The 20,700-nt window shown below is 42.5% G+C and overlaps 1 long non-coding RNA gene across 1 annotated transcript in view; it reads right to left on the reverse strand.

The window, feature by feature from the left end:
- The window catches only part of LOC129381294 (uncharacterized), a 50,089-nt gene extending 34,346 nt beyond the window's left edge, over positions 1–15,743 (reverse strand). The window contains exons 1-3 of the long non-coding RNA XR_008609494.2: positions 15,425–15,743; positions 10,780–10,883; positions 645–780 (exon numbers count right to left, since the gene is read on the reverse strand). This is a non-coding gene — a long non-coding RNA (uncharacterized lncRNA). The remainder of the gene's footprint in view (positions 1–644; positions 781–10,779; positions 10,884–15,424) is intronic.
- Between the last annotated feature and the right edge of the window lie 4,957 nt (positions 15,744–20,700).

Genomic DNA, 20,700 nt, shown 5'->3' on the forward strand with positions numbered 1-20,700 from the left:
CGGCCAATGTATAAATGATTGGCTACATGACCACACAGACTTGATGCGCGGGTCAGTTGGCAGTGGTAGTGCGCTGCTCTCGGTGTCCATGCAACCAAGTTTGAAAACTGCTTGGTTGTAGCAAAATATAAGGACCAGAGCGCTGGAGAGATGTGTGAGGTTTTTCTTATATGTATGGAACCAGCGTGTCAGCTCCCCATCTTGAAGATTAGTAGATGGTGAGTCTGCTTATTATCATTGTAAAACAAGTGTCAGGCTAGCCATGCTATGTGGCCTTTTCATTTTTATGCAAGCAACATGCATTCAGATTTATCTGTTCTCCCCCTTTCATCTTTCGCACGATATCGCTGTGCGAATGATAAAACTTGACTGTTAGCAGCGCTCTGTCCTGCCTCCTTTCCTTCCTTGTGAACTGTGTGTTAAATAAAGCTTTTTCTTAGTGAAAGAGTGCTAGTTTAACACATGAACTAGCTTCATGGCTGTTTGCAATAAAGGAATGTTAGCATCCTCTGAAAATATGTCCATGAAGAACAGTGTCAAACGAGCACTTAAAAGAAAGAACATGAGTACATCTATTATAAAGGCCAACCCTTGTTTTTTTCCTTAACATATATTTCAATACCGATATTGAGGTGCAAGCTCACCATATTATATCACCTTGTCAATGAAGCAAGGTACAGTGGTGCCTAACTGTTGCAGGACCGACTTGGATGTGGAGATCGGCGCCGATCAGCAACATAGCATGGTCTGCTTACACTTCTTCTCCAGGCCCAGCCATACCTATAACAGCATTAAAACAAATGAGCTTAGTGTCACAAGAGAAACAATATAAAAAGTGGCAATGTGAACAAAGCAACCTTCATTAAGCACAAATAGGAATAAAATGCAGACAATGTGTCCATAGCTAACTTCACTTTGAGCATCAAAGCATGCAAGGTAAGAAAGATGTGATGTATGAGTCATCTATGTGAAAAAGATTAATCGAAAGCCCCTTTTTTTGCCACTCCCCTCCCCCTATGCATGGATGGCTCTCTGGCTGAGTAAACTGGGCTGATCCCAGACATAGTGTAAGCAAAGGCTGTCACTTGGTGGGCCAATCCTCATACTATTGCATGACATGTACAATTATTTTAACGTGATTTGTAATGCAGGCCATCCTGCAGGAACTGCAAAATTATAGCACCCATAAGGCTAATGGTATTGCTTGATAAGGTTAAATAATAAGTGTCCCCAGAAGCATAACTCAGCGTGTCTACCCGGAGGCCATCATTACACTTTGACAATTATCCTTCTGTAACTTCAACCCAATTTTCATCACCATAGTACAAGCTTTAAGCAACTGCACAAGCTTAATGTACCAGTGCACCATAAAGAATACAATAGCTTCCTACCCAATTCAGCCTTTATAATAAACTGTGGTAAATTCCACAATATGTTTAGAACAAGTGAAATTGTTCTGGAATTGCATAAGCCTTCTTCATACATTCAAAAATCACCAGCGCTATGATTTGCAATGGGAATATAAGGCTAACGGTATTGCTTGATAAGGTTAAATAATAAGTGTCCCCAGAAGCATAACTCAGCGTGTCTACCCGGAGGCCATCATTACACTTTGACAATTATCCTTCTATAACTTCAACCCAATTTTCATCACCATAGTACAAGCTTTAAGCAACTGCACAAGCTTAATGTACCAGTGCACCATAAAGAATACAATAGCTTCCTACCCAATTCAGCCTTTATAATAAACTGTGGTAAATTCCACAATATGTTTAGAACAAGTGAAATTGTTCTGGAATTGCATAAGCCTTCTTCATACATTCAAAAATCACCAGCGCTATGATTTGCAATGGGAATATAAGGCTAACGGTATTGCTTGATAAGGTTAAATAATAAGTGTCCCCAGAAGCATAACTCAGCGTGTCTACCCGGAGGCCATCATTACACTTTGACAATTATCCTTCTGTAACTTCAACCCAATTTTCATCACCATAGTACAAGCTTTAAGCAACTGCACAAGCTTAATGTACCAGTGCACCATAAAGAATACAATAGCTTCCTACCCAATTCAGCCTTTATAATAAACTGTGGTAAATTCCACAATATGTTTAGAACAAGTGAAATTGTTCTGGAATTGCATAAGCCTTCTTCATACATTCAAAAATCACCAGCGCTATGATTTGCAATGGGAATATAAGGCTAACGGTATTGCTTGATAAGGTTAAATAATAAGTGTCCCCAGAAGCATAACTCAGCGTGTCTACCCGGAGGCCATCATTACACTTTGACAATTATCCTTCTGTAACTTCAACCCAATTTTCATCACCATAGTACAAGCTTTAAGCAACTGCACAAGCTTAATGTACCAGTGCACCATAAAGAATACAATAGCTTCCTACCCAATTCAGCCTTTATAATAAACTGTGGTAAATTCCACAATATGTTTAGAACAAGTGAAATTGTTCTGGAATTGCATAAGCCTTCTTCATACATTCAAAAATCACCAGCGCTATGATTTGCAATGGGAATATAAGGCTAACGGTATTGCTTGATAAGGTTAAATAATAAGTGTCCCCAGAAGCATAACTCAGCGTGTCTACCCGGAGGCCATCATTACACTTTGACAATTATCCTTCTGTAACTTCAACCCAATTTTCATCACCATAGTACAAGCTTTAAGCAACTGCACAAGCTTAATGTACCAGTGCACCATAAAGAATACAATAGCTTCCTACCCAATTCAGCCTTTATAATAAACTGTGGTAAATTCCACAATATGTTTAGAACAAGTGAAATTGTTCTGGAATTGCATAAGCCTTCTTCATACATTCAAAAATCACCAGCGCTATGATTTGGAATGGGAATATAAGGCTAACGGTATTGCTTGATAAGGTTAAATAATAAGTGTCCCCAGAAGCATAACTCAGCGTGTCTACCCGGAGGCCATCATTACACTTTGACAATTATCCTTCTATAACTTCAACCCAATTTTCATCACCATAGTACAAGCTTTAAGCAACTGCACAAGCTTAATGTACCAGTGCACCATAAAGAATACAATAGCTTCCTACCCAATTCAGCCTTTATAATAAACTGTGGTAAATTCCATAATATGTCTAGAACAAGTGAAATTGTTCTGGAACTGCATAAGCCTTCTTCATACATTCAAAAATCACCAGCGCTATGATTTGCATATGGAAATTTTGTAGACAAAAAACACCAAGCACAAGAGTTGAAGCTTGGACCAGTTGGTAAGAGTTCATTTTGATGGTGCTCATGATGAACACATGCCAAGGAAATAAGCGACAGACAGAGAGCAAAAGAGCGCTGTCAGACAGCGTGAAAGAGCACTGTACTCTTTCACTCTCTGCCTGACCATTATTTCCTTGGTATGTGTGCACTGTGATCGCCACATCTGTCTGTCCTTTATATCTTTAGTATGTATGAACTGTGAATAGAATTGAAAGGAACACAGAGACCAGATAATGCTACGTTGGATAGAATGAGCAAGAAACATACCTTCTAATATAGCACATCTTTATGCAACGCAGTTTTCTACCAACATCCTAGACTTGCCACTGTGCTGAAAGAAGCTTATTAGATTTGCTGTGCAAGATAAGTTTCCTTTACAGAAAATGGGATTTGTTCAATTATTTTGACAAAATGGAGGTTATGCAGTATTGAGAAAACTGCATTAACTTTTGTGTAAAAAATAAGCATACACTCAACTCCAGATATCAGGCTAGGTATAAATATGCAACAGTGAAAGTGGTGAACTGATCTTTGCATGACTGCTGAGGTAAAAACAAGTGCTGAAACATTCCCGACACACTCAACATGTTTTGGAGAAGACAGCATATAAGCATTAAAAATGTTCAAGAGCAAATGTTTAGAGCAGTGCTTTTCTGCTGTAATGGTTTGCCACTGCTCCAGTATGATTGAGCTTACCGCTGGACATAATAAATAGATCCTCTTAATGGCTTTTTCAGGAATCATTACAATGAGGAGCAAGTGATGCGACATCTCTGAGCACCTCAAAGGCAGTGATGGCGATTATATAATGTCACAAACTGCTGACATGCAACTGAACCTTCGGGCAGTGTCATCTTATGCCATATGATCCAGACAAAAACTTTATAAAGGGACACTAAACAGAAACATAATTATTTGAGCTGCATTATTAAATTGCTCTGCCACAATACCAAAAAAAGAAAGAAATACTACAGTTACCAAGGGAGGAGGCTTCATAGGCCATAAAAGAAAGAATGAAAGATGGACGGTGAAACTAAAATGAAATTCCCATACCAGTTCGCCATGATGCCTTGAATTTTGACACAGCCTGCTAGGGGCCTCATTAACCCGGCATGCCCTACTGTAGTGCTTTCAGTTAAATTTTTGTAGTGCAATACCTGTTCAATGAAAAATTTTGATTTTTTCGGAGATAGTGCGTATTAGATAGTACTAATACATTTTGTACATCTCAAAACTTTTTTTACATATTTTTTTAGTAGATACAAGCGTGTTTTTACAAACTTTGTTCAAGTTTATCCCACAATCTTGATTCTGCCAATTTATGTCTTTTTTATGACATCCATCTCGTTAATAAAAGCTTTATGTGTGAAAAGTGCATTCATTCTGCTTTTTGTCTATGTATTACATAAAATATTTAGTGCAGTATTTTGTACAGAAAGAAAATCTGGCATAACCTACAAAAAACACCTATTTTCCCCATGGTAGGGAAAGAGCGAAAGCCATGCCTACAAGTCTGTTCACGAGCTATGTGACCCCAGTCATCTTATCCACATTCAATTCACTTATTCTTGGCTTCACTTAAAGTGCCTTTGTATTCCATGCAACATAAAACTGAATAACAGGAGTCACCGTAAAGGAAGAAACAAACGGGATGCTACTAGTGTGACACAACAGTACAGGCTTAAAGGGACTGACAACAGATTTTTAAAGAGCTGAGTCCTTTATGGTACAATGAAATGCTCATCCTCGGAAGTGGTTATACCTGCAGCGGTTCCAAAAGCATGTAGAAATTTTGTGATCAGCAATTCCCCCCAAAATAGGAGCCCTGACATCAGCAACACCGAGAAGTGAGAGCAATGCCTATAGCCTACCTCACTAATTGGAAAAGCAGAATGATGGGTGGCTTTCGCAGGAATTTATTTATTATTTATTTATTTATTTGTAAAATACCTTACAAGGCCCCTTCTTGGGGATTGAGTAAGGGGGGCACACAATCAAGTACATACAATTAACAACAATAACAAATGAAAACAGCAGCCAAGTGCACAGCCTAAAAGTCATGAAACATTAGCTACATAAAGCTGCATATGATTACAATAAAAAGGAACAATATAAGTTAGTAACAACGTATAACACTGCAAGAAAAAGGCCAAGAAATAATACAGAGCAGTGAGTGTGATATTAATGGTTAACATGGGTTAAGCGAGTTCAGTGAGCTCTTGAATTTATCACGGTCAGTTTCCAAAACTATGTTGTCGGGGAGGTTGTTCCAGAGCCGAATGGCACGTGGAATTGCAGACGAGTTAAATGCTTCTGTGTTACCATAGATGCGCGTGAAGCTATGATGATTGTATAATCTGTGCGACGTGTGCGATGGCGTTTCTAGGTGTAAGGAATGTTTGTTAGTGTGGTGGGCGTATTTATGAAATAATGACAAAAGGGCTATGTCGCGACGATTACTTAGTAGCTGAAGTGATAGGTGAATCTTTATTTGAGTTACGCTAGAACGGTAGTTATAATTTCGGGAAATGAAACGTGCGGCTCTGTTTTGGATTGATTCCAGCATCGTAATTAGGTAATTTTGATGGGGAGACCAGATTGGAGCGGCGAACTCAAGTCGAGGGCGAACAAATGTTTGATATGCCAGTTTGCGGATAAGTGGAGGTGACTACCGAAGGTTACGTCGCAGGTAACCCAGTGATCGAGAAGCACTGGCACAGATGGTAGTAATGTGAGAAGTCCAGGAGAGGTTTGTTGAAAGATTAACGCCTAGATATTTAAATGATGAGGTCCGAGATAATGGGACATTTTCAATACAGTAAGAATAGTCCAAGTTATTGCGTTTGCGGGTGAAGGACATCACTTTACATTTTGATGAGTTTAGAGTCATTAGCCAGGTGTCACACCAATTAGTGATTTCGTTAAGATCATTTTGGAGGATCAGGTGGTCATCGGAGGTGTTAATAGAACGATAGATAATACAGTCGTCAGCGAAAATGCGCATGCATGATGATAAGTTATTGGGTATGTCATTATTGTATATCAGAAAGAGTAAGGGACCAAGAACGCTTCCTTGTGGTACACCGGATGAAACATCTGAAAGGGGCGAGGAGAAGCTGTTAGCGAAAGTAAACTGCTGCCTGTTAGAAAGAAAATTTCGAAGCCAGGATAGTGTTAGTGAATTAAGTTTTAATGATGATAACTTCAAAAACAGGCGACAATGAGCTACGCGGTCAAAAGCTTTAGAAAAATCTAGAAAGATGCTGTCAGTTTGAAGGTTTGAGTCCATGTTAAAATGTAAATCTGTCGTAAATTCAAGCAGTTGCGTTTCGCACGACAAACCTCTCCTGAAACCATGTTGATTATGAAAAAAGAAGTTGTTCGATTCTAGATGTTGGTAAATATGAGATGCAATAATATGTTCCATCATTTTGCAGCATATGCACGTTAGTGATATGCTGCAAAACTTTCATTAGCCATCCGCAAAAACCCTTTCCAAAAATAAAATGCTGCCATAATAGTTACTGCAATTCCTAGTGCTAGCTAGTGACAATGCAGTGCCCTATTTCAGCGATATGTGCAAGTTCTCACAATGCCACTATGGCCTCCTAGAATGGGCTAAAGTGTGCACCACCCGACCTCCGAGACTGTGGCAAAATTTTTCTAGTCATAACAACTGATGACTTAGCTGAGCATGGCAAGTTACAGAAAGAACTTACATTAGAAAATAAATGTACTACATTTCAATATTTAAGAAAGCCGAGTAGCCGCTCACACTAATAGAAGGTCACATAATAGGACATCCTACTGTTGGTCATGCCTTTGCCGCATGAGGGTGCCAAAGGTCATTTTTCGCTATTTGTCAAGTATTAAAAATACAAATCCTCGTCTAATGAGAAAAACAATGCTCGTTTCAGACCATACGAGACACAAGCTTTCCACCAGTGAGGCTATCTCAATTTATGTTCTGAATGGTTGTCTTTCCCTTTAAGACAAAAGTGGTATCAAGGCCTAAAAGAAAAAAGAAATCTTCGAATGGGGCTCATTATGGTACATCAAAATCTTAACAAGTGCCTATTCAATCTGTACTTATCCCAGAAGCTAGCTAATGATAAAGACCTCCCTTTTACCACAATGGTGTGTCTATGCCAAAAGGGGCTAAGGCTAGAAGTTAGGTGGTCACACACATGATCTTTGTTTGCCATATTTAATAGTGTGCAGCTTTGTCAACATAACACGCTATCATTTTTTTAAAGAAAGCATGTCTTGAGCACTGCGTGCCTAAACCACTTTTCTTAGGTGAGAAAATATTGTTTCCGGTCCTTTTTAAGGAATTGCTTACGCATTATTCACAGCACAAAACATTGTTTCCCTAATAATTTCACAGACAATTGCATATTTTAAGTTAACCATATTAAGATGCATGCAATGTACAGCATGGCTTCAAGGGTACCACTATATAAATACTCAGGCACATATCAGCCAAGTTCAGCAGCCAACCTCATAACCAAGTCTTCATAAGTTATGCATATTATAAGGAGGGTTAGGCAAGAGGGATGCTCCTGCTGTAAGAGGGGCAATAGCAGAGTTGAAGCTTTATCCTGTGTCGTATGTGGAAGGGCCAATCATGCCCAGCTTTCGGTTACGCTCTCACTCGTGACCACTGCAACAGGATGACTGACGTGCGTAACCAGCAGTTTGTGGGACCACATTTTCATAAGCTGCAATTTTCGTGACATTGAAGAGATCAGCCTCAAGCTTCATGCTGTACTGCACTCAGGAAACATCATAAACTGGCACCATTTAAATGTTATACTGCATGGTTTGTTGCATGTTTCAGGAATTCACTTATTTATTTAGACATATAGCTCATAGGCTCCAGTTGGAGTATTGTGTGAGGTGGTACAAAAACAAATTCTAAACTAAAAAGGAGAACATTTAACAAAACAAGTCAAACAAAAGAAGAAAAAACCATACTGTCTTATAATGTGACTATGTATCCAGCAGCTAGCTTATAAAAAGGCAATTGCCCAGGTCCAAACACTGATGCTGCCTTAAGCTACATCAACACTTGTACTGATCAGACTGTTTTTCTCAAACCTATTTCAGAAAGCAAAGTTATGGCTTATTTCTGGAGTCAAGCAATAGTAAGGCAACTGATACATCAGGATTCCAAATAAAACCTGTGAAACACGCCATTGATATTCTAGCACTTTCTTTCACGCACATATTTAACTTATGTTTGCTTACAGGAATTTTTCCAAGGAATATGGAGATTGCAAAAGTGACAGCAATATATAAATAAGGAGATAAAAATGGCCAAGCTAACTACAGGCCAATATCAATTTTGCCTATTTTCTCTAAAGGCTTGGAAAAGGCTATTTTAAGACGTCTGACAGATTTTGTTGGCTGCCAGAATCTCATGATCCTGGCCCAATATTGTTTTCGTAAAAAACTACCAGACTAAGTTTGCTCTCCTACAACAAAAGTAGTACATAGCGGAAAATTTTGAATCCCAGAACATGGCACTTGGGTTGTTTTTGAACTTCACGAAGGCATTTAACCTTATTAATATCATGGCATTTTATTAAAGAAACTTGAATATCATGGTATAAGTGGAGTAGCAAATTCTTTAATTTATTCTTATTTGCAAAATAGGTCACAACTTGTAACCACTGCAGGTGAAAGTAAAAAAAAAAAAAAAGAGGTGACATAGTGCATTCCTCAGGGTATCTCGGTACCCTTTCTTTTTACACTTTACATAAATGAAATAACTAATGTAGATACGGCTGCTAAATACATAATATAATAGTACACGTGGAAAACACGAGTTTGTTTGTTGCCGGTAAATCAGATGCTGACTTAGTATTAAGAGCTAATAATGCACTAACTAAAATAAATGGCTGGGCAACTCATAATTACCTAAAAATTAATGTGAATAAAACCAAAGCCATCCTCTTCCGTCCAAGCAACAAATTTGTTAAGGTCCCTCCGATAAATGATAGCGAGATAGATATAGTGCCATCAGTAAATACGCTGGGAGTATTCTTTGGCGAACACATGACTTGGGACGACCATGTTAAGTACTATATTGTCAGTGAACTGTCTAGAATCAAGGGCAGAGTGGGTCACTACTCTTTTCATTTTCCTATATCAGTCAACATGTTGCTATACAATGCCCTCTTCTGCCCCCAAATTAACTATTGACTTCTTTTCTGGTGAACTACAAGCGAAAACCTGAATAGAATTACACGTTTACAAAAAAAGAATAGTCCGCCTAATAACCAAAGCTCCTTTCCTTGCGCATACAGCGGGCCTTTTTCAGAAGCATGATCTTATTTTCAGAAGCATAATCTTATTCTGGTTCATTCAATTCACAGTTATAAACTATTCCGACAGAACAAACTTGCAACAAAAAACAATGATGACACATTAATTAAGTTATCCAGGCTTTAATTAAGTTATCCAGGCTAGTAGAAGACGTAACCACATATAATACACGAAGACCGGAACAGTGGAATGTTTTAAAATGTCACACAAATTATGGTAAACAAAGTCTGCAGTTCTTATTTCCTACAATACAGAACACCGACTTGACTAATACTTCATTAAGCCAAGTGAGAAGCATATTTATAAATAGGAGCCCACTGGCAGTGAATTCCTGTTAACGTGTGATATAATTCTGTTTTGTGTGCATTGAACACGGGTATTCGTTCTTGGCTCGTACGACTGGAATAATTTACCACCCGAGGTTCTCGAAAGCACTGATCTAAAATCGTTCATTCTTGCGTTGCCTGCACCGTCTTACTGACAATTCTACTTTGGTTTATTTCTACTGTTTACTTTGTTCGTACCCCCATGCACTCAGAGTGACTGCTTTAATTCCCATTTAACTTATTGTCGCTTTAGTAATAAATATGCTTGCGTTTGCTTATATTATTGCTCTAAACATTTGCTGCATTATCTGTGGCACCTGTGCGTCGCTTTTGTCTGCAAGGTTGTACGAAGTTCTTTTACTTGTTATTGGATATTATGTTTTTCGTACGGTATGTGTATCGGTTCGTCCATTATTATTATGTTACATAAGTGCTAGTTGCTACTCCTATGGTGCTTAGGTGGTGTTAGTTGATATTGCTGTATTATTATATAACTTTGTTTTGATTTGTGTATCATTCGGGCTTTCATTCTACATGGCTATTCCTTTTCTTCTTTTTTGTTTTTCTACCGCAGTAAGATTAGCTCTACATTTCATTCTGTTCTTTATTTTCTGTGCTATGTTAATTCCAATGTATCGCTCAGTCCTGCCTAAAATCTAGCATTCAGACTGGCAGTATTTACTTAAATAAATAATAAACTATTTTCTTAGGTATTCCATGGTATTGTACTGCTTATGGATCTGTTACAACCTAATGTCTGATTTGAAGTTGTTTTTCTTTTTTGTTTCCCTATATTTAAGCAGATGTCTAAATTCTAGAATATGCAAGATGAAAGGTGTATTGTGTGTTGTATAGTAATTGCACTCTTCACCAATTGTCCATGAGCTGCACAGTGTTGTGGTGGCCAGGTCTCCTCAGGCTGTCATAAACAGCTTTTCTCCTGGTCACTCGCAGCATTGCTTTTGTTGGTGTTTGCTGAAAATAAATTCAAATTCAAATTAGAAACGTTTTCATACTAGTAGTGCTTTAGGAGACAGAATGTTGAATTCCGAGCTTCGAACACTTTTAAGCCATCTTTTGTGGCTTTTTGTTTTGAGGCCCCTTTCTCTGTAGTATAATAGAAATGAATAACCCCCCTCCCTCCAAAGGAAAATATGTAATACACAGTAATGACTACTTAGGAAAATATAATTAAGAACACAGAATCTGTGCGGGCATGGATGTTAGAAGTCTACAAGGAAGCATAATAGAGTTTTAGTTTAGGGAATGCAAGCCGCTTGCGTCCCCTAAACTAAAACTCTCTAATATTGAAGGTAACTAAAGCCCGTCCGCTTTTGTCAGGCAATTCATAGCAAGGCATTAAAGGATATGCATGCCTCACAACACAGACCCTAAAAAATACCTGTCACAATACACTCAGTAAGTATATGATGCATATCTACAATAGCCCCAAATTATACTTAACCCAGAGGAGGCTACCTACATAACTAATCAAATCAAGTTATATAGGTGGGCCAGGTTCTAAATATATGATTCAAGTAAACCGAAAATGGAAGTTACGAATATGGCATCTACAGCAAAAGTGTTGTACATTACGTCACACTTGCCAACCTGTGAACTTTATATTTTGTAAAAATGCTGCAGACACCAAATTCTTTGTTGGAGAGATAGCTCACATATTTCTAAAGCCTGCTCTCAGCCCCCACATTGTTAATACATACATACATTATTAACCAGTTTAACTTGACAAGCAGTACACAGAGCTGACCACATTGTTCTTTAGATCACAGAGCTTTTTTAGTGCTTTTGGTGCTGCCGATTTAGGCTGCTTCAGGAATTTATCTGAACAACTTTCCTAAAGCAAGTGCCCCTCTGGTATACTCGTTAGAGATATTTTGTTGCTAATAAGAAAGCAGTACAAGTACCGTTACAATTAATTTTTTTACATGCACTTTAACAATGTCATGCCACTGATCTCTCAACAGCTTTAAAACTTCTTAACCAACAGAACTTCATTCTCTTTCTAATGCAACATACGTAAAATTGAAGAATGAGCCCAAATTTGTAAATTCATGAAAAATTCAGGAGGGTCACTAGGTATTAATTATACCAACAAAACCTACAGCTCGTGTAAGTGGCAGTTACTGCTTTGTACACACCTTGTCGCAGGACGCAGATCAGATGCATTGCAGTGCTGTTTAGGCTGCAGACATGCCACAGGTATGTGGTGTATAGGTGCCTTTGGCTTACAAAATCGTGACATCTCTAAACAATAAGAAATGCTCAATTTATTATAATCCCTGCTGAAACTGGTGAGAAACTGGTGAGACTAGAAATGAAATCGACTTGATACTCTGCGCGAACCCTGACATCATACAAGATGTAGACGTGCTCGGCAAGGTGCGCTGCAGTGACCATAGGATGGTAAGAACTCGAATTAGCCTTGACTTGAGGAGGGAATGGAAGAAACTGGTACATAAGAAGCCAATCAATGAATTAGCGGTAAGAGGGAAACTAGAGGAATTCCAGATCAAGCTACAGAACAGGTATTCGGCTTTAACCCAGGAAGAGGACCATAGTGTTGAAGCAATGAACGACAATCTTATGGGCATCATTAAGGAGTGCGCAATCGAAGTCGATGGTAACGCCGTTAAACAGGAAACCAGTAAGCTATCGCAGGAGACAAAAGATCTGATCAAGAAACGCCAATGTATGAAAGCCTCTAACCCTACAGCTAGAATAGAATTTGCAGAACTTTCTAAGTTAATCAACAAGCTTAAGACAGCGGACATAAGGAACTATAATATGGATAGAATTGAACAGGCTCTCAGGAACGGAGGAAGCCTAAAAGCAGTGAAGAAGAAACTAGGAATAGGCAAGAATCAGATGTGTGCGTTAAGAGACAAAGCCGGCAATATCGTTACTAATATGGATGAGATAGTTCAAGTGGCTGAAGAGTTTTATAGAGATTTATACAGTACCAGTAACACCCACGACGATAAGGTGAGGGAGAATAGTCTAGAGGAACTTGAAATCCCACAAGTAACGCCGGAAGAGGTAAAGAACGCCTTGGGAGCTATGCAAGGGGGGAAGGCAGCTGGGGAGGATCAGGTAACAGCAGATTTGTTGAAGGATGGAGGGAACACTGTCCTAGAAAGATTGGCCGCCCTATATACACAATGCCTCATGACGTCGAACGTACCGGAATCTTGGAAGAACGCTAACATAATCCTAATTCATAAGAAAGGGGACGCCAATGACTTGAAAAATTATAGACCGATCAGCTTACTGTCCGTTGCCTACAAAGTATTTACTAAGGTAATCGCAAATAGAATCAGGAATACCTTAGACCTCTGTCAATCAAAGGACCAGGCAGGATTCCGTAAAGGCTACTCAACAATAGACCATATTCACACTATCAATCAGGTGATAGAGAAATGTGCGGAATATAACCAACCCTTATATATAGCCTTCATTGATTACGAAAAAGCATTTGATTCAGTCGAAACCTCAGCAGTCATGAAGGCACTATGGAATCAGGGTGTAGATGAGCCATATGTAAAGATACTGGAAGATATCTATAGCGGTTCCACAGCCACCGTAGTCCTCCACAAAGAAAGCAACAAAATTCCAATAAAGAAAGGCGTCAGACAGGGAGATACGATCTCTCCAATGCTATTCACAGCATGTTTACAGGAGGTATTCAGAGACCTGGAGTGGGAAGAATTGGGGATAAAAGTTGATGGTGAATACCTTAGCAACTTGCGATTCGCTGATGATATTGCCTTGCTTAGTAACTCAGGAGACCAATTGCAATGCATGCTCACTGACCTGGAGAGGCAAAGCAGAAGGGTGGGTCTGAAAATTAATCTACAGAAAACTAAAGTAATATTTAACAGTCTCGGAAGAGAACAGCAGTTTACGATAGGTAGCTAGGCACTGGAAGTGGTAAGGGAATGCATCTACTTAGGGCAGGTAGTGACCAGGGATCCGGATCATGAGACTGAAATAACCAGACGAATAAGAATGGGCTGGGGTGCGTTTGGCAGGCATTCTGAAATAATGAACAGCAGGTTGCCACTATCCCTCAAGAGGAAAGTGTATAACAGCTGTGTGTTACCAGTACTCACGTATGGGACAGAAACCTGGAGGCTTACGAAAAGGGTTCTGCTGAAATTGAGGACGACGCAACGAGCTATGGAAAGAAGAATGATAGGTGTAACGTTAAGGGATAAGAAAAGAGCAGATTGGGTGAGGGAACAAACGCGGGTAAATGACATCTTAGTTGAAATCAAGAAAAAGAAATGGGCATGGGCCGGACATGTAATGAGGAGGGAAGATAACCGATGGTCATTAAGGGTTACGGACTGAATTCCAAGGGAAGGCAAGCGTAGTAGGGGGCGGCAGAAAGTTAGGTGGGCGGATGACATTAAGACGTTTGCAGGGACAACATGGCCACAATTAGTACATGACCGGGGTAGTTGGAGAAGTATGGGAGAGGCCTTTGCCCTGCAGTGGGCGTAACTAGGCTGATGATGATGATGAAACTGCGAACTTGTGATATAACAAGATCACATTACATTTTGACAAGTCTTGTACAACCAGCTACATGAAGCTGCATCTGGTTGTACAATTACCTGATTGTTACATCACAGGCGGTTATATAACATGTAAATGGAACTGCAGCAAATATGGATCTACTATCAAAAGCTTCACACAAACACACATCTGTAGAAAGTGAAATGTTAATTGTACTATGAATTTCCTGGCACATGGAAAGCGTTCCAAAACCTAATTTGTTTTTGCGGTGGAACAAAGCACTGTCCCAAAGGACGATGCGCTGAAAATTACAACAGACCACCTGTTTTTCAGGAGGTGATTATGATGATGATGATGATGATGATGATAATAATAATAATAATAATATAATAATAATAATAATAAAGATTTTTCAATTAAAAAGTAACATTGCTCTTGTAATCTCGCCGCCTCTGTAAGATCAGAAACCTTTACAAATATACGAAAACACACAGCACACTAACACAGGCTGTCGCACGACACTTATAAACATAAGAATTTGCATACAAGCTAAACATCTGGCCATGCGTCAGACACAGTAATCGGTTTATCGGCCCTCTCGGGCAGCCGTAGCTGTGAAGACGACACATCGACGTACTCCTAGAAATGCCTCTACGATTTCTCGCCGAGAAATTACGTACACAAACAGCAATTTTCCTTGCTTGAATTTTTGTGCCCATTTAGATCAAACAATCACCTGTGCTAGCATGCTTCATAGCAGAAAGCTAATAAACGATAGAGAAAGCTCTTGGCAACATCAATACGCTTTTGGGCAATTTTCATGAAACTCTGCTAAATGGGCACTGCGACATGAACATTGAACATTCAAAAAGAAAATTTAGAATTTTTGTTGCTTTACTAATTATCTCGTGATCCGTACAACAACGCACACTTCACGAACCATAGACTAGAAGAATGAGCACAATCACCGGACTTACCTTTCTAGGCGTACTCAGCAAACGTTCCTTCGTGTCACAGGTGCCGCGACATCGACTGCGCCGACGGTCCTTCCGGCGTAAACACTGTTGAATTGCGGATTAACTGCAGCACGTGATAGCACAACTTTCAACAAATTCTTCCGTGCACTGTGATCCGATGCGAGAGTGCCAAAGGCTTTTCATGAGCTGGGCACAAAGAAAGCGTGAACGGGCCATAACTACGATAATCGACATCGGCGCACCACACGAAAGATACTGCGAGCTACATTACGCGGTCCAAAGGGTGTTGTCATCCTAAGTGCACACTAAATGCACCACATTTTTTCTCGGCACAGTGTACACAGGATTAAAGCGCACGCACGTGCAGCGATAACTGAAGATGAGAAAATAAGATCATTTGTAATTTTACCGGCGCTACTGGTGCCGCCCCCTGGAGGCCGCCACCGATCGCATGGATGGTGACGGCGTAGTATTTTAATAATAATTTTTAATTATGGGGTTTTACGTGCCAAAACCACTTTCTGATTATGAGGCACGCCGTAGTGGAGGACTCCGGAAATTTCGACCACCTGGGGTTCTTTAACGTGCACCTAAATCTAAGTACACGGGTGTTTTCGCATTTCGCCCCCATCGAAATGCGGCCGCCGTGGCCGGGATTCGATCCCGCGACCTCGTGCTCAGCAGCCCAACACCATAGCCACTGAGCAACCACGGCGGGTGCGTAGTATTTTGAGGCGACAATTGCAAACACAAACATTCCCCAGTCCGGTGCGATTGCAGCACATTTTCCCCGCGCAATACCCGACTGCTCTTTGCAAATTATGTCAGGAAACTAGAGCGACGCTGTCAGACATGTTGTGGGAGTGTCGGGTTACATCAGCTACAATGGCAGTAGCTCTGGAGGCTTTTGCGTCGAAGTGGGCCGCCGCTCTGCGCAGCTCCAACCTCAAGACACAAGAGTGGGCTGTCCAGCAAGCCCGAGAGGCGGCGACGAGGCAAGGCCTCGAAGTCCCCTCATGGGAGACCTGAGCCCGGGTCGTCAAATTTGCCGGATTCAAAATAAAGTTGTTTCCATCCATGCAGCAGGTTGTGTTAAAACAGCAAACGATCTGATATCTCTCTCTCTCTCTCTCTCTCTCTCTCTCTATATATATATATATATATATATATATATATATATATATATATATATATATATATATATATATATATATATATATATATATATGTGAAGTCATATCATAAGTGAGTGAAGAAACCTTTATTGCAGGTCCGGCGAGGACGCGAACTCGTCGCGCACCTGGCTAGTCCCACGTCGGGACCGGTCGCGGGCACGCCGGACAGCCAGGATTTGTTTTTCTAGAGCGAGGCTACGCAGAAGCGAGTCCCACTCCTCCTTGATGAACTTGGGGTATGTCGACCCGCACTCCCACAGCATGTGCGCTAGAGTGGAGGTCTGCCCGCAGGAGGGGCAGGCGTCGTCGCGATACACGTCCGGGTAAGCCTCGTGAAGAACGGACAGACACAGATACGTACTGGTCTGCAGAAGCCTAAGCGAAACGGCTTGCGCCCTATTCAGCTTGGGGTGAGGGGGTGGAAAGACCCTTCTAGACATGTAGAAGAATTTAATAATCTCGTTGTGAGTAGCGGGAGCGTCCCTGTGGCCGTAGGGAGGAGGGGAGTCGGTGCTTCTTGCAGAGGAAGCGCGGTCGGTGAGTTCACGCGCAGCCTCGTGAGCAGACTCATTGAGGTTCGGGGGAGCACCCTCGGCCGACCCTACGTGAGCTGGAAACCAGTGGATTGAATGATAAGAGAGCATATCGACTCGAGCTGCTAAGAAGACGAGCAGCTTGCTTGGCAATGCAACCCTTCTGAAAAGCCCTAACTGCCGTTTTGGAATCGCTATATATCTCGGACCCACGACCGTCTAGCAGGGCGAGGGCGATGGCGGCTTGCTCGGCGACTCCGGGGTCTGAAGTGCGAATGGAGGCGCAATTGGAAATCTTGCCGCTAGAGTCGACCACAACGATGGCAAAGGTCTTCCCATCGCTGTACTCCGCGGCGTCGACGAAGCTTGCTGTAATGTCTCGTTGCTTGATATGTTTCAGGATGGCTGCTGCTCTGGCCTTGCGCCTGCCCTCGTTATGGACGGGATGGACATTTCGGGGCACAGGGGCCACTTCGAACTTGTCTCGAATGCACCTAGGGATCGGGGTAGTGACCATCGGGAATCCCGCAGGTTGGTAACCCAGGTCTTCGAGGATGTGTTTACCTGCCTCTGTGGTGCTCAGGCGAGTGAGTTGCGCGCGTTCTTGGGCTTCGGCAATCTCCTCGGCAGTGTTATGCACCCCCAGCTTGAGGAGATCCTCGGTATGGGTCCTGATGGGTAGCCCGAGAGCCCTCTTGACCACTTTGCGGATGAGAGCATTGAGCTTGTCTCGCTCCGCTCTGAGCCAGTTGTGCATATATATATTGTGTACGTAAAGTGACATAGTACGAAGGCATTGATAAGCCTGAGGAGATTGTTTTCCTTCATTCCTCGGTGCCGGTTTGCTATTCTGCGAACGAGGCGGAAAGCGTTGTCCGTCTTTGCGATGATCTTGCGGAGAGCCGTTCCGTTCCCGCCGTTGAATTCGACAAACATGCCCAGGACCCGAATAACGTCGACCCTGGGTATCACCCCCCCGTCACAAGTGCGACGACTGATGCTGCTTTCGGAGTCTGGCTTTCAATCTTTGGGTCTGCCTCCCTTCTCTTTTCTGTAAAGCAGAAGCTCCGACTTGGCGGGGGAGCATCGAAGTCCGGTGGGGCGGAGATACTCCTCGGTCACGTCGATCGCCTCCTGCATGGATTCTTCAACTCTGCCCTCGCAGCCTTCGGAGCACCATAAAGTGATGTCGTCGGCGTATATGGTGTGCTTGACGAGCTCCACGCGTGCCAACCTCTCGGAAAGGCCAATCATACAGATGTTGAACAGGGTGGGTGAGATGACGGCGCCCTGAGGAGTGCCCCGCCCTCCGAGGGGCACATCGTTGGAGCGGAAGTCCCCAATGCGAAGCTTATCATATCATATCATAAGAAGCCAACAAACACTGACACCAAGGACGGGGAAATTACTTGCGCTCAATAAATGAACTAAAGAAACGATAAATTAATGGAAATTATAGTGCATGAAAAAACAACTTGCCGCAGGTGAGAACCGAACCCACAACCTCCGCATTTCGCACAATATATATATATATATATATATATGTATATTGTAAGGAATTCCGCTTTATTCCAGCTCAGCTCGTGCTTACCACCAGGATCAAGCTGTGCTACTGGTGATGATATGATGTGCAATGTATGATGATATGTGGAGATGATGAAGTTGAAAGTCAGGCATGTGTTGTGCTCACACTAATTCCCTCTCTCTGTGTAAGCGGCCGCCTGGCCGCGCGGAAGTATTCTGAAATGCGTCGAGAAGGGCAGGTTGCGTTTTAAGCGAGAAACATGTGCTATCTGTCCCACGGCAACGAGAATCGGATGGCGTTCTAAGGGGCGAGGCGCGGTAATTGACAGGTGATGTCTGCTCAATTACCTGTAAGGTCCAATAAACGCGCGAGAAATTTTTCGCATAAGCCGGGAACGTGCACAGGAGTCCAAAGAAGAACTTCGTCGCCAGGAGAAAAAGTCACCGCACGGTGGGTCGAGTCGCAACGAAACTTGCGTCCGTCCTGCGATATGCCGGTGTTAAGGCGGGCGAGGCGACGGCAGTCCGCGAGGCGTGACAGAAGCTGTTCCGAGAAAGGAGCCGCTGGGGGTACAGCAGTCGAAAGGAACGATACATCAAGAACGAAATTTGGTGAACGGCCATAGACGAGGAAAAAATGTGAAACGACGGTGGTACGTTGCGTAGCCGTGTTATAGGCGCGATGTCACGAACGGCAGGATTGCATCCCAATTCGTGTGGCCGGGCGGATGTAAGTACATCGCAATCATGTCGGAGAGGGTACGATGAAAACGCTCCGTCAAGCCGTTCGTCTGCGGATGGTAACTGGAAGTCGTCTTGTGAATTGTGTTAGAGGCGCGCAGATCTTCGGTAAAGATAGGAGAGAGAAAGACTCTGCCGCGTTCGCTGAGGAGAACACGCGGAGGGCCATAGCGTAAGAAAATGTTGTGCAGAAATAAATCGGCGACTTCAACAGCAGTCCCGGATAGTAGAGATGCTGTCTCTGCGTAGCGTGTTCGATGGTCTACGTCCGTTACAATCCAACGATTGCCATGTGAAGTCGTGGGAAGAGGACCGTACATTTCAACTGCTTCGAAAGGCGAAGCGGGACAAGGTAGAGGTTGTAAAGAGCCAAAAGGAGCTGTTGTCGGCCGTTTGCGGCTTTGACAATGAACGCAGGATGCAACGTACTTCGCAACGGCTCAAGACAGGCCAGGCCAGGAGCAACGACTTCGTATTAGACTTCTTTAGCCTAGACGACCGGCCGTCGGATGATTGTGAAAGTCTTCGAGCACCTCACGTTGCAGAGAACGTGGTATGATCGGGACCCATTTGTTGCCATCGAGGTAATAAATGTAGCGATGTAAAGCCCCATTGTGCAGCTTGAATTGATTTAGTTGTCAACGAAAATCCTTGGAACACGTGACAGCTTATTATGCTGCTCATTTGGTTTTGATTCGCACGCTCAGGGTTCCCGGTCTCACTGCGACATAAGGACATATATATATATATATGTGTGTGTGTGTGTGTGTGTGTGTGTGTGTGTGTGTGTACACTTGTAAACACAGGCTTACTAATTAAATTACCAATAATGATGTCAGCGCGCATAGGCAAACACGCACGCATCACACTCGATGACCGTGGACACTCGCTGCCAAAACCCTGGCGTGAGTAACCGCGGCAGCAGCAGCGAGCGAAGTTACCTTCGTGTTGCCTATCGCCTTAACGCAAAGTGAGCGCCGAAAACGCAGCACACGAAAAGTTACGAGCCGTCGGCCCACCTAGACTGCAGTGCCCCAAAGCTTTCAAGGTCCACACGACAGCGCGTGCTGCTGCCGAAGTACAACGCTTCCCCTCCCTCGGCAAACCCCCCCCCCCCCCCTCGGTTCCTTGCATGCTACAGAACACTGCGCGCATCCTCCCCGCTTCTTGCGCACGCGAGATTCAGCCGTGATCGTTGGCTCACACTCGCACGCTTTCACTCGCACATACAGCATACGGTGCGGCGCGGCAGTGTTATCGCCTTTGGAGTTTATACTGAAAATCACGGCGACGGCGATGACTA

This window comes from Dermacentor andersoni, unplaced genomic scaffold, assembly GCF_023375885.2.
Source record: "Dermacentor andersoni unplaced genomic scaffold, qqDerAnde1_hic_scaffold ctg00000042.1, whole genome shotgun sequence".
In the NCBI taxonomy this organism is placed as follows: Eukaryota; Metazoa; Arthropoda; class Arachnida; order Ixodida; family Ixodidae; genus Dermacentor; species Dermacentor andersoni.